This window comes from Scardinius erythrophthalmus (assembly GCF_964197995.2).
Source record: "Scardinius erythrophthalmus genome assembly, chromosome: 3".
NCBI classification, from domain to species: Eukaryota; Metazoa; Chordata; class Actinopteri; order Cypriniformes; family Leuciscidae; genus Scardinius; species Scardinius erythrophthalmus.
Genome location: NC_138223.1, coordinates 44,257,539 through 44,270,067, shown reverse-complemented (window position 1 = coordinate 44,270,067; position 12,529 = coordinate 44,257,539). Strand labels below are relative to the sequence as shown.

The 12,529-nt window shown below is 45.4% G+C and overlaps 1 protein-coding gene across 3 annotated transcripts in view; it reads right to left on the bottom strand.

Moving 5' to 3' along the window:
* LOC308688471 (NACHT, LRR and PYD domains-containing protein 12-like) overlaps nt 1–7,635 on the bottom strand; it is a 52,067-nt gene extending 44,432 nt beyond the window's left edge. For 2 of the 3 annotated variants that reach the window (XR_014029901.1, XM_081361523.1), the window contains exon 1: nt 7,460–7,603. The gene's annotated coding sequence lies outside the window, so the exon portion shown is untranslated. Of the gene's footprint in view, nt 1–7,459 lie in introns of all 3 variants that reach the window. The other variant, XM_081361524.1, reaches the window with a different exon arrangement.
* Between the last annotated feature and the right edge of the window lie 4,894 nt (nt 7,636–12,529).

Below are 12,529 nucleotides of genomic sequence, written 5' to 3'. Positions count from 1 at the left end.
TACTTTAAAAATAAAAATTAATTGGTTCAGTCTCTTCATGCACTCACATGCTATTTAAATGTGTTTCTGATTACTATTTATTGAGTGGTAAATTGATTTGCTAGGAAAAAGTGTAGTTCTTACAACAAACGTATCATGTTAGAAATGAGGATAAAAAAGTTCTCTTTTTTATTTTTTTACCAACCTTACAAGTTTTTACCAAAGTTTTTACCAACTTTTAATTCTTAACCTAAAAGGCCAAATCCTAAATATGAGGATACATAGGGTTGTGGTGGTATCACACTCCTTCAATGAGCCTCAGTAAAACCACATAGTTATATTAATAATACTGGTGCTTTCAATACCTGTCAACTCTTTTCATGGCAACATTTTGAGCATAAATGGCAAAAAATAAATGGCCTAAACTCGTGAATATCATCACACTGCACCACATTACTTACTGTCAGTATTCCTGTGATGTGTGCCAGAAGAAAAACTCGAGAGACAGTTCTCTTACGAGAGTCCTCTCGTACTGCGTTTTATCAAAACGCTACGGGAAAAGTCTCTTTTCACGAAACACTGAAGCAAAAAATTATCCTTTAATTTTCATATATGTAAAACGCGTTGCGGCAGCAGCAGACAGCTATGGCGAGACGGCTTGCTCGCTCATTGGCTGCTCTGCGGCAACTGCTTAAGCCTATCGAGCGAGGCCTGGGATGACATCAGGCCAATGAGGGCGCTTCGCGCCCTCCTCGCCACTTCCCGCCGAAACGGGCGTGGCTTACCGCTATAAAAGGAGCTCGAGAAGGCTGACTCACTTGATTTTAATCTCTTCAGCGAAGCGCACGCATCGCTGGATCACGGAAGCAGCGTCGTTGAAGCAAGCACATCAGCGGGACGAGCCCTCGAAGCCGCTGGCCAACGCCGCCTTCTACAGCCGTACCTGCTGCGCTTTCCGACGCCTATATCCTTTTCATATTATTGCTTTTCTGTGTGTGTGTGTGTGTGTGTGTTCTTCGCAACACTCACCCCTAAAAGAGCTGCGTCTTTTTCAAGATGCCTTCCTGCGGCTCGTGCCGAGCCCCACTCACCGAGGGAGACAAGCACGTCATCTGTGTTTCCTGCCTGGGTGAGGACCATGCAGCGCTCGCGCTCGCTGACGGCGGATGCCCTCACTGTGAGCTTTTGCCGATGGTGACTCTGAGGACTCGCCTGGCATCCTTTTCCAAGCCTGCATTCACCGCCGCGATGCCGCGCCGTAAAAAGCGCCGCTCGCAGCGGGTCCCGGAACCCGCTCCAGCCCGACCAAGCTCGCCGGTTCGCCCGCCAGCTTCACCGGCCTCTCTCGAATCACTTCCTGATGCTCAGCGCCCGGCCTCGAGTGGTCTGCACCGGAGCCCCCCTCTCGAACCCGGCTGGATGGTAGTTTCCTCCCTGGTGAGCGCACTTCTCCGGAATCTAAGCCCGCTCCTTTTCTTCCTGAGTTACACGAAGAAGTTGCGAAGGCTTGGAACGCGCCCTACTCTGCGCGGACGCGCTCATCTGTGTCACCCGCATTTTCCTCTCTGGATAATGCCAGTGACCGAGGCTACCTCTCTCTTCCGCCGGTGGAACAGGCGATAGCGACCCACCTTTGCCCGCCCTCTGCTGGACGGCGGACTAAACCGGTGTTGCCTTCCAGAGCCTGCCGCATGACGTCGACGCTGCTCGCGCGAATCTTCTCCGCCGCTGGGCAGGCCGCGTCATCGCTACACACCATGGCTACGCTGCAGATTTACCAGGGTGATCTCCTCCGTAAGCTGGACGAGATGGGACCTGACGCTATCTGCATCGCGGATTTAAGGAGCGCTTCAGATCTCACGCTCCGAGCTATTAAAGCCGCCGCACAAGCCATGGGACGGTGTATGGCTTCCGCCACTGTCGCTGAGAGGCACTTATGGCTGACGCTCACGGAGATGGCCGATTCCGAGCGCACTGCGTTTCTCGATGCCCCGCTGTCTTCCACCGGCCTTTTTGGTTCTTCTCTCTCCGAGTTCGTGGAGAGATTTACCGAGGCCCAGAAAGCGTCTCAAGCCTTCAAGCACTTCCTACCGAAGCGCTCCGGTTCTGCAGCGGTTCGTGACAAACGGACCCCGCGGAGCTCTCAGCCTCAGCCCCCGCCTTCGGCCGCCTCTTCGCAGCAGCCACAACAGCGCAGCTCGAGGCCCCGCTCTCGGTCCAGCGCCCGGCGCCCCTCTTCGCGCGGGCCGCGATCGAGGGTTGTGGTAAAACCGGAAGTGCCGAAGAAGTCCTAGCAAGCCTGGGAAAGCGCAGGTGTGTGAGTCCCGTTGCGGCCGGCCTCCCACCCAAGTGCCCCGCTGTTTCAGTCCCAAGGTTTGCGACTGTTCCAGTGTTTTCTGCAGAGAGCAAGCCTGCACTGCCGCCCGCTTGCCTGCACACAAAAGCCGTTCTCACGGCTACCCAGATAAATCTCGAAAAGAGTGTATTTTCTGGTGTCCCGGCCACGGCCGATGGTGCTATAAATGTAGTCTCGATGCCCACTCCTCAGTGCCCATCACTACACATAAGCACAGCCCTACACATAGGGCCCGCGCACATAAAATCGACTCAGGTCGGTTGCGCTTCCAGCATAGTGAGAGTGCCCACTTCCCAGTGCCCACGAACACTATGTCTAACACATCACAGGCTCTCTGTAAAAACGAGAACTGTGAGCGCGCGCTCTGCTCAGGCAGACGCCGCGCCCAAAGCAGTAAATGTGCCCGCTCCCAGCCCACATCTACTCGCTCACATGGGTCCTATGAGACTTTCTCAGTCCTCCCTCACTCAGCTAAGCACTGTAGTAAGGTCGAGGACGAGCGTCTCGCCCGCTGTATTAAGCGCGCGCCCCGCCTCAAATGCCACAGGCATAACGCCTATGTTTGTATCCCCCGAAGCACCTCTGTCGCACGGCGATCAGAGTGCGCTCCGTATCCAGCCCCTAGCCAGCCATGCAGAAGCATGGGCAGCGCTCCCAGGGGTTTCGGACTGGGTGCTAGGCATTATAAAGAGAGGCTTCTCGCTACAGTTTTGTCGACGCCCTCCCCGCTTCATAGCGCGCGTCGAAACTACGGTCTCGTTGGAAGTAGCTCACCTACTTCGAGCCGAAATATCAAAACTGATAAGCAAAGGGGCGATAGAGCGCGTTCCCCCAGCTCTAAGCGAAGGGGGGCTATACAGCAGATACTTTCTAGTCCCCAAAAAGGACGGCGGTATCAGACCCATACTGGATCTAAGACGGTTGAACAGAGTATTGGTGAAACGCAGTTTCAAAATGCTCACAACCAGCAAAATTCTCGCGCATGTTCGCCGAGAAGACTGGTTCATGTCAATAGATCTGAAGGACGCGTATTTTCAAATACAAATAGCGTCACACCACAGGCGATACTTGAGATTCGCCTTCGAGGGTCAGACATACCAGTATAAAGTCCTGCCATTCGGCTTGTCCCTAGCACCCCGTACATTTACGAAATGCATGGACGCAGCGCTCGCTCCTCTCAGACTCAGAGGCATGCGAGTGCTGAACTATTTGGACGACTGGTTGATCCTAGCTCAATCACGATCACAGCTCGTGGAGCACAGAACCATTTTACTCGATCACCTCGAGAATCTTGGTATCACAGTCAACTGGACAAAAGAGTTCATTGAACCCCAGTCAAACGATTTTGTTTCTGGGCGTCGTTCTGGACTCACAGTCTATGACAGCGCGGCTGTCACCACAGCGCGTGTTGATCATTCAGCGCGCGGCGAGGTCTTTCCGCCGCGGCGCTGTCACCCCGCTCAGGAAGTTTCAAAAGATGCTGGGTCTCATGGCTTCAGCATCGTCAGTTCTCCGGCTGGGCTTGCTCCGCATGCGCCCGCTGCAGTTCTGGTTGAAAACGCGGGTACCGCGCAGAGCGTGGGCGACCGGTCGATTACGCCTCAAGGTCGATCAGAGCTGTGTTTCAGCCCTGGCGCCTTGGACGGCGGACGACTGGTACCAATCAGGTGTAAGCCTGGGGACTTCCTCGAGAGTGAGGATGGTGTCGACAGACGCATCCACCTCGGGATGGGGAGCTCTGCTCGAGGGCAGACCGTTCTTCGGCCTGTGGTCGGAACGAGAAAAGCTCCTACACATAAACTGCCTAGAAATGCTGGCAGTGCACAACGCGATGACACGTTTTTGTCCCCGCATCAAGGACGAACACGTCATAGTCCGTTCGGACAACATGGCTGTGGTGTCCTACATAAATCGCCAGGGCGGTCTGAAATCCATATCCCTGTACAGGCTGGCGAAACGCCTCCTACTATGGGCTCAGCACAACTTACGCTCGCTGAGAGCAGTGCATGTACCTGGGCTTCAGAATGTGGGCCCAGACATACTGTCCAGGAACAATGTTCCCCCGGGCGAATGGTCTCTACACCCACAAACAGTCCGGCTGTTGTGGGAGAGATTCGGCAGAGCGGAGGTGGACCTTTTCGCGTCCCGCGAAAACGCGCACTGCCCCGCGTTCTTTTCAAAGACCGACAGCGCGCTGTCCCGGAGGTGGCCGCGCTGCCCGTTATACGCTTTTCCCCCCGTCTCCCTCCTGCCACAGGTGCTGGAACGGGTCAGGGAAACGAAATGCCCAGTCCTGCTTGTAGCTCCGTTCTGGGAGAACCAAACATGGTTCCCAGTTCTGATGCAGTTGGCAGATATCGCTCCATGGCCGCTGCCATTGAGGAGAGATCTCCTCTCGCAGGCCGGGGGCTCGATTTGGCACCCACACCCGGAACTGTGGTCCCTTCATGTGTGGGTGCTCAACGGATACCCGTTGGTCTCACAGAGGGAGTCGTGAATACCATCACTCAGGCTAGAGCACCGTCGACACGGCGGCTTTATGCTTCGAAGTGGTCGGTTTTCTCCGGCTGGTGTGCAGCTCGGAGCATTTCACCCCTCGAATGTGAGGTAACGGAGGTTCTCTCCTTCCTACAAGAGCTGTTGGATAAGGGCAGATCCCCTTCCACGCTCAAAGTGTATGTGGCGGCTATTTCAGCGTTCTTTGGTTCAACGCTGGGTCAGTCGCTGGGAAGGAATGATTTAGTCATCCGCTTCCTCAGGGGAGCTAGGAGACTGAATCCACCCAGACCTCCTTCAGTTCCTTTGTGGGACCTTTCTACGGTCCTAGCGGCCATGAAAGGTGCCCCTTTCGAGCCTATCCAGTCTATCAGCCTCAAACATTTGTCTTTCAAAACAGTGTTTTTGATGGCTCTCGCTTCAGTGAAGCGCATAGGCGACCTGCACGCGCTCTCTGTGAGCCCGGCGTGCTTGGAGTTTGGTCCTGATGACTCTAAAGTCATACTCAAACCTAAGCATGGCTATGTGCCGAAATCCCTCAACACGCCTTTTCGGGCTCAGGTTATATCCCTGGCTGCCCTGCCGGCATCGAGTGAGGAAGGGGACTCGAGTTTTCTTTGCCCTGTTAGGGCTTTAAGAGCTTATATGTCCCACTCTGCTGTCTTCAGACAGACAGAGCAGCTCTTTGTCTCGTTCAGCGGACGTTCCAAAGGAATGGCTGTTTCGAAACAAAGTCTATCCAGATGGATAGTTGACGCCATAGCGCTGGCTTATACTGCCAAGGGCATTCCATGCCCTTTGGGAGTCAGAGCGCACTCTACGAGAAGCGTTGCTTCTTCGTGGGCTTGGTCCAGCGGGATTTCCCTACAGGATATATGTACGGCGGCAGGTTGGGCCTCGCCGTCTACATTTATCAGGTTTTATAACCTAGAGGTTCCCGCCTTGCAGGCTAAGCTTTTGTCGGTGTAATCTGTTCAGCCGTCTAATCAGACCGCTGAAACTCATGCGCTATGCGCTACCGACTATCTTGGGCAGAACTGTGTAAGACCCACATTTTCCACATTAGTTCAGGTTCCCTACCCTGTCTATGTGATGATTATACTTGCGTCTGTGGACATGTTTTTTCTACGACGCTAAGATTTAGGGATTTAAGGCTCTCACCCTTATTCCCTGACTCTGTGTGAGTCAATCTGGTGATTATGCACTGTATGCCTGAAAAAGCTTCCGGTGATCAGTGTTTTTATCCCAGCACGCACGGCGTTTTGCAAGGGGTTCCCGTAGCGTTTTGATAAAACGCAGTACGAGAGGACTCTCGTAAGAGAACGTACTCGGTTACTAACGTAACCTCGGTTCTCTCTAGAAGAGGGAACGAGTACTGCGTTCTCTGCCGTGCGTACGGTTCACTCTGGTTCGCTTCGGCGATCAAAATCAAGTGAGTCAGCCTTCTCGAGCTCCTTTTATAGAGGTAAGCCACGCCCGTTTCGGCGGGAAGTGGCGAGGAGGGCGCGAAGCGCCCTCATTGGCCTGATGTCATCCCAGGCCTCGCTCGATAGGCTTAAGCAGTTGCCGCAGAGCAGCCAATGAGCGAGCAAGCCGTCTCGCCATAGCTGTCTGCTGCTGCCGCAACGCGTTTTACATATATGAAAATTAAAGGATAATTTTTTGCTTCAGTGTTTCGTGAAAAGAGACTTTTCCCGTAGCGTTTTGATAAAACGCAGTACGAGAGGACTCTCGTAAGAGAACGTACTCGGTTACTAACGTAACCTCGGTTCTCTCTAGAAGAGGGAACGAGTACTGCGTTCTCTGCCGTGCGTACGGTTCACTCTGGTTCGCTTCGGCGATCAAAATCAAGTGAGTCAGCCTTCTCGAGCTCCTTTTATAGAGGTAAGCCACGCCCGTTTCGGCGGGAAGTGGCGAGGAGGGCGCGAAGCGCCCTCATTGGCCTGATGTCATCCCAGGCCTCGCTCGATAGGCTTAAGCAGTTGCCGCAGAGCAGCCAATGAGCGAGCAAGCCGTCTCGCCATAGCTGTCTGCTGCTGCCGCAACGCGTTTTACATATATGAAAATTAAAGGATAATTTTTTGCTTCAGTGTTTCGTGAAAAGAGACTTTTCCCGTAGCGTTTTGATAAAACGCAGTACTCGTTCCCTCTTCTAGAGAGAACCGAGGTTACGTTAGTAACCGAGTACGTTTTATATTGTGCTGATATCCCATTAAGCACAATTATGTCCAAAATCTTTTCAGCGTACGCTTTTGTGACAAAGACATTAAAAAGACGTCTTTTGAACATAATTTTGCTTAGTGGGATATCTATAAGAGAAAACCAACTCTTGGAAACTCCTGATAAAATATGATGTCAGGAGCTAAATATTCGAACACAAAAGTCGAACTATTGTTTTTAAAAGGAAGAATGTCTCAATATCGTTAAATCTGTCTTTTCTAGAACGATGTGTTGGCGTTCTGAATGCAAATGTCTATTTTAAACCATAAAATGTCTTAGATTTATATAAAATTAATGGAAAATCAGGTAATTAGCTAAACAAAATGGCCCTGGAGTGCAGACTACATCGCTAGGTAGAAAAACACAAAAATAAAATGTAAGCAATACTTAAACTGTAGGAAGACTCACCTGTGCGAAAATCTGTCTGTCACAGGTCATGCTGATCATATTGATGTTACATTAAGAAAATCTAAATGATTTTTGATGTTTTCATTAAATGGCGTGTGTCGATGGATTTTACTTTCACTTTGATGGACACCAACTGACTCAGATGAGCAGGAAAGGGGCGTAAAGTTCATTTTTCCGGTTTCTTACGGAGGAACATTTACTAAACAGCATGAATCTTTTCCTCTATATCAAATATAGCTGACGAAGAGATTCCCCTGAATGGTCCAATTGTTCTATTCTCGCACATTTGTGCGTCAAGTATAGGCTACTCTTAAAGGAAGATTGAAATGTCATTAAAAACAAAAGACGATGAATATGGAAACAACAAACTGCGTTTGTACTGCTGGAGTTTGAAAGAGTTGCTGTCCTCTACTGGTCTGATCAAGAATCACAAGCAGGAACATGCGTTCATCAAACACCCATAATATAGCCTAGTGCAAATACAACATCCACAAATTTTTTGAGTATCCCAATCAACAAAATAAAAGTTTGACCCTCAACACCAGTATGTAAGGGATGCATATTTGAATAGATCTTCCACACAAAAATGTTTTTAATTCATATAAAGTCACTTAATAGAAATATTACAGACACGCGCACACACGGCTGGTTCGCTATCTTTGTGAACACTCTCAGGTGTAATGATTTTTATACTGTACAAACTGTATATTATATTCACTTACACTAGCCCTACCATTCAGTTTTGATGATAATGTCTCTTTGGCCCCAAATTCAAAACAATTTAATATCTCAGTAAAATAAAACACACAAATGTGCATTATGGGTCATTACTGCTGACACTTTTACTTCAAATGTCATTATTATATTAAATGCATCCTTACTTACAGCAGTGTCTTGAGTTTATAATGTATAATTATTTATCTTTTAAATCAGAGAGACTCTTCACACTTGCATCATGTACCAGATTATTCCCACTGAGATTGTCTCAGGTGTGAGGAGTTTGATCTCAGAAATGAGGAAAAGAGAAGCAATATATCAGATGACACAATGATAGGAAGTAAAAAGAGTTTTGTGTTATTCATGGCAGAGGTCATAAATTGTTCAGCACCAGACTGAAAGAAGAACAGAAAAGATACAGATAATAGTGAGAGCCGCAGAGAAGATAACAAAAGGATAACATGGGAGATGGTTAGAGATGGTCGAACTTAAAAAATACAGCCTAGTATCATGGGACATGGGACAATAATCTTGATGTTAGTAATATCACAATGCAATGCTAGAAGTTTGGTGGAATTTAAGGGTTATCTAAATCAGATGGAGGAAAAAACAGATGTGATATGTGTACAAGCGTCTTGGCTGAAACCTAAATTTGATTTTGTAATAAAAGGATATTGATAAGAATGTAAATGTGAAATGCAACGTAGGTCGCTTTGGATAAAAGCGTCTGCCAAACGCATAAATGTAAATGTATCTGTGAAAAGAGATCGGGAAGAGGGAAATGGATGGTGGGCGTGTTATGAAGAGATGAAGATAGAAGGGCAAAGTATAGAGAGAGATGGTGATCTGGTGTGGATTTCAATGCCCATAGTAATATGTGGGGAGGAAGTGTGATTGATAGAAACGGGCAGTTTACTGAAAAATTAATGGATGAGATGAATTTGATCTGTCTGAATGATAGAGGTACACGAATAGATGCGAACAAGTCAAGAAGCGGTGTTAGTTCGAACTCTAACAAATAGTAAGTTAGGGGGAATAATTAACTGGAAGGTATTACGGAAATGTACAGTGATCACTTTCCTATTTTGATAGAAATGTGTATAAATAAGAGTGTAGAGAGAGATGAAAGAGAAACAAATATGAGAAAGCTAACTGGACTAAGTATGTGAAAATGGTGGAGGATAGTTTAGACATAAATGTAAGAAATGGTGATGATAGAGAAGCTACAGTATAAGTGAGAAAATTATAGGGGTCATGAAAAATGCAGCAGTTAGTAATATTCCTAAAAGCAAAGGAAGAAGAAAGATTAAAATGGTACCATGGTGGAATAAGGAGTGTGATGAAGCTATTAGAAGGAAAAGGAGAGCGAAGGTATAAGGCAAAACTATGAAGATCTAATGGAATATAAGAGAGAACAAGCAAAAGTAAAAGTTGTGGTAAGGGCAAAAGGCAACATTGGAGAGATTTCTGTGACAGAATAGGGAAAAGTACATCAATAGAAGAGGTATGGAATATGATCAGAAGGATGAATGGAATATGGAAGGAGATATAATATCCCATGTTAAATGAAGGGGAAGTTATGGCAGTAGAAAACAGCGATAAAGCAGAAATGTTTTGTAATACATTTATAAAAGTAAACAGTATGGAAAATCTGAATGAAGAATTTAAGAGAAAAAGGGAGGAAATATTAAAAGAACATCCTCATCTATTGGAAAAAAGAGAAGAAAGAGATGATATAATGGATGTCCCATTTGAATGCCGGAACTAAAACGAGCTCTGATGAGAATGAGAGAAACTGCTCCTGGTCAAGATGAAATCAGCTATTATACGATTTAGCAGTTAAGCGAGGAATCGTTGAAAGTAATGTTAGAGTTCTATAATAAAGTTTGGGAAATGCAGGTAATCAAAGAACAAAACAGAAGGCAGGGAAAAAAATCTCAAACCCAAAAATTCTTAGGAATGACAACACTTTGGCTAACATGAGGACTGAACAAGAACAAAAGGCCGTGAGGCCTTAAATAGGGTTTATCATTAGGTATGATTCAACACAGGTGAGAGCATTACAACCATTTAAACTAAGGATAAATAATCTGGGTAGAAATAACGCCATCTAGTGGAAAATCAAGGAACTTTACAGTGGGGGCATATCCAACAACACCTATTGCAGCAATGATAGTAGAGATAAATGAAATGCTGTTTGATAATAGAAGCCAAAAGTTAATGGCAGTATATTGGTCAAATAATAAAAGTCATGATGAGGTACATCCAACAAAGAATATACAAGGAATATGTTGGGAACAAGGAAAGAATAATATAGATGTGTATAAAGTAAATATAGATGTGTATAAGAGTGGTGTAGCCTACCCACATTACCCTTTATGGATTCTTCCTCAGCCAATAGTAGATTTAACTTTACTGAAGATAAGACAAACAGAAGGAAGTATTGAGATGGAAGAAATGAGAACAAAGGAATATTTAGGGCTTAAGTACGGAAATAGATATACACAGATGCTTCCAAAAAAGGATGGAGAGTAGGAGTGGCAGTCAATGGTCCAAAGTTACAGATAAAGAGAAAAGCTTGAATACATGATCAACTGTCAGTAAATACAGGTGAACTGACGGCTATTCTGCTTGCAATAGAAATACAAAATGCGGTCATATGTTCAGATTCATATTCAGCAATGGTCAGTGTTGATAACCAAAAGTCAGAATCAAGGCAATACATAGTAATGGAAATCCTTCAAAATCTCTTTGAGTTAAAACAAGGTATAGGATAGAAGTACAGTTTATGAGGGATCCAGCCCATGTGCGAATTAAAGGGAATGAAGAAGCAGATAAATTAGCTAAGCAAGCAGTAGATGATGAAATGGTAGAAATTGAGCTACCACATACGTATAAGAGAAATAAAATCAGAAATAAAAGAAAAAAATGAGTAAAAAGTGGCAACAGTATTGGGATAATGAGACTAAAGGGAGACATTTAAATGCAATTCAAAAGAAAGAGGCAAAAGGTAGAATGGGGGACACAGGAGGGAGGAAAATATAATTACAAGATTAAGGATGGGACATACAGGTTTGAATTACATCTAATATCTAAACATCCAATGGGATTGTGTGAGAAATGTGGACAGAGTACATTACTGTTATAGGCTTGTCCCATTGTGAGGCAAGCCTGAGCCACACATTTCTCTTGATCTTTCAAGTTGGAGACATTGAGATAAGTGACATTAGGCTTGAAGGAAGTGAGGTTTCTTGACATCCCAGCAAACATTTGGACGTTTAATGACCGTTGAAAAGACGTCCGTCCGAGACGTCCCGTCATGGTTGAAAAATAGTTCCAAAATGGAAGTTGAACCGACGTCATTTCTGGCCGTGAATTCCACGTCTCTTCTGCGCGTCCCTGGACGTCTAAATGCGTCGTCATATGTGTTTAAATGTGTTGCTGCATAATTTAAGTGTATATATAAGCCTGCATATAAAATAATCACACACCTATTGTGTAACATCGTGAAAGACAATCAAGTCTTGAGGTTTAGCCTACACATCTTGACAAAGGTTCTAAAAAGGTCCAAAATTGGTCCAGTCAGACCTGAACGTCAATAAAACGTTTTAATCACGTGGACATAAAAAACAATAACACATTATTTGTGGACATAAGCAAAAAAGAAGCATGTTCTGATTAAGCACAACATTTTATTGATATTGAACAGCCAATTGATCAATTGATATTGATATTTTTTCAATGTTTAACATTTCGTGAGCTTAGAATTATAAGGTTCTATCTCCACTTTTGGTTGAAATTGAGTTTTTGACAATCTGATCCATTAGGTGTTTATTAATGCCTGTGTGGTGTTATTTTTGTAAAAAAAAAAAATAATTGTTAGTAGTTATTAATAAAGTAAAAGGTTCCATCTCACAAAACATAAACCGAGTTTAAAAACTTTGATGCTCAATAAACTACAATAAACGGAGATAGAACCTTATAATTCTAAGCTCTCGATTTGTTAACCAAACTAAAATAACAATTGCAAAATACTGAATTATTATATAAAGATAGTTCACCCAAAAATGAAAATTATGTAATTTACTCACCAAATTCCAAACCTGTATGAGTTTCTTTCTTCTGCTGAACACAAAAGAAGATATTTTGAAGAATGTTTGTAACCAAGCAAATAGAGCATCCACTGACTACCATTGTTGAAGAAAAAATTATTATTAATGGGAAGCGACATCTGCTTGGTTACAAACATTCTTCTAAACATCTTTGTGTTTAGCATAGAAAGGTATACAGGTTTGAAACATGAGGTTGAGTAAATGATGACAATTTTCATTTTTGGGTGAACTATCCCTTAAA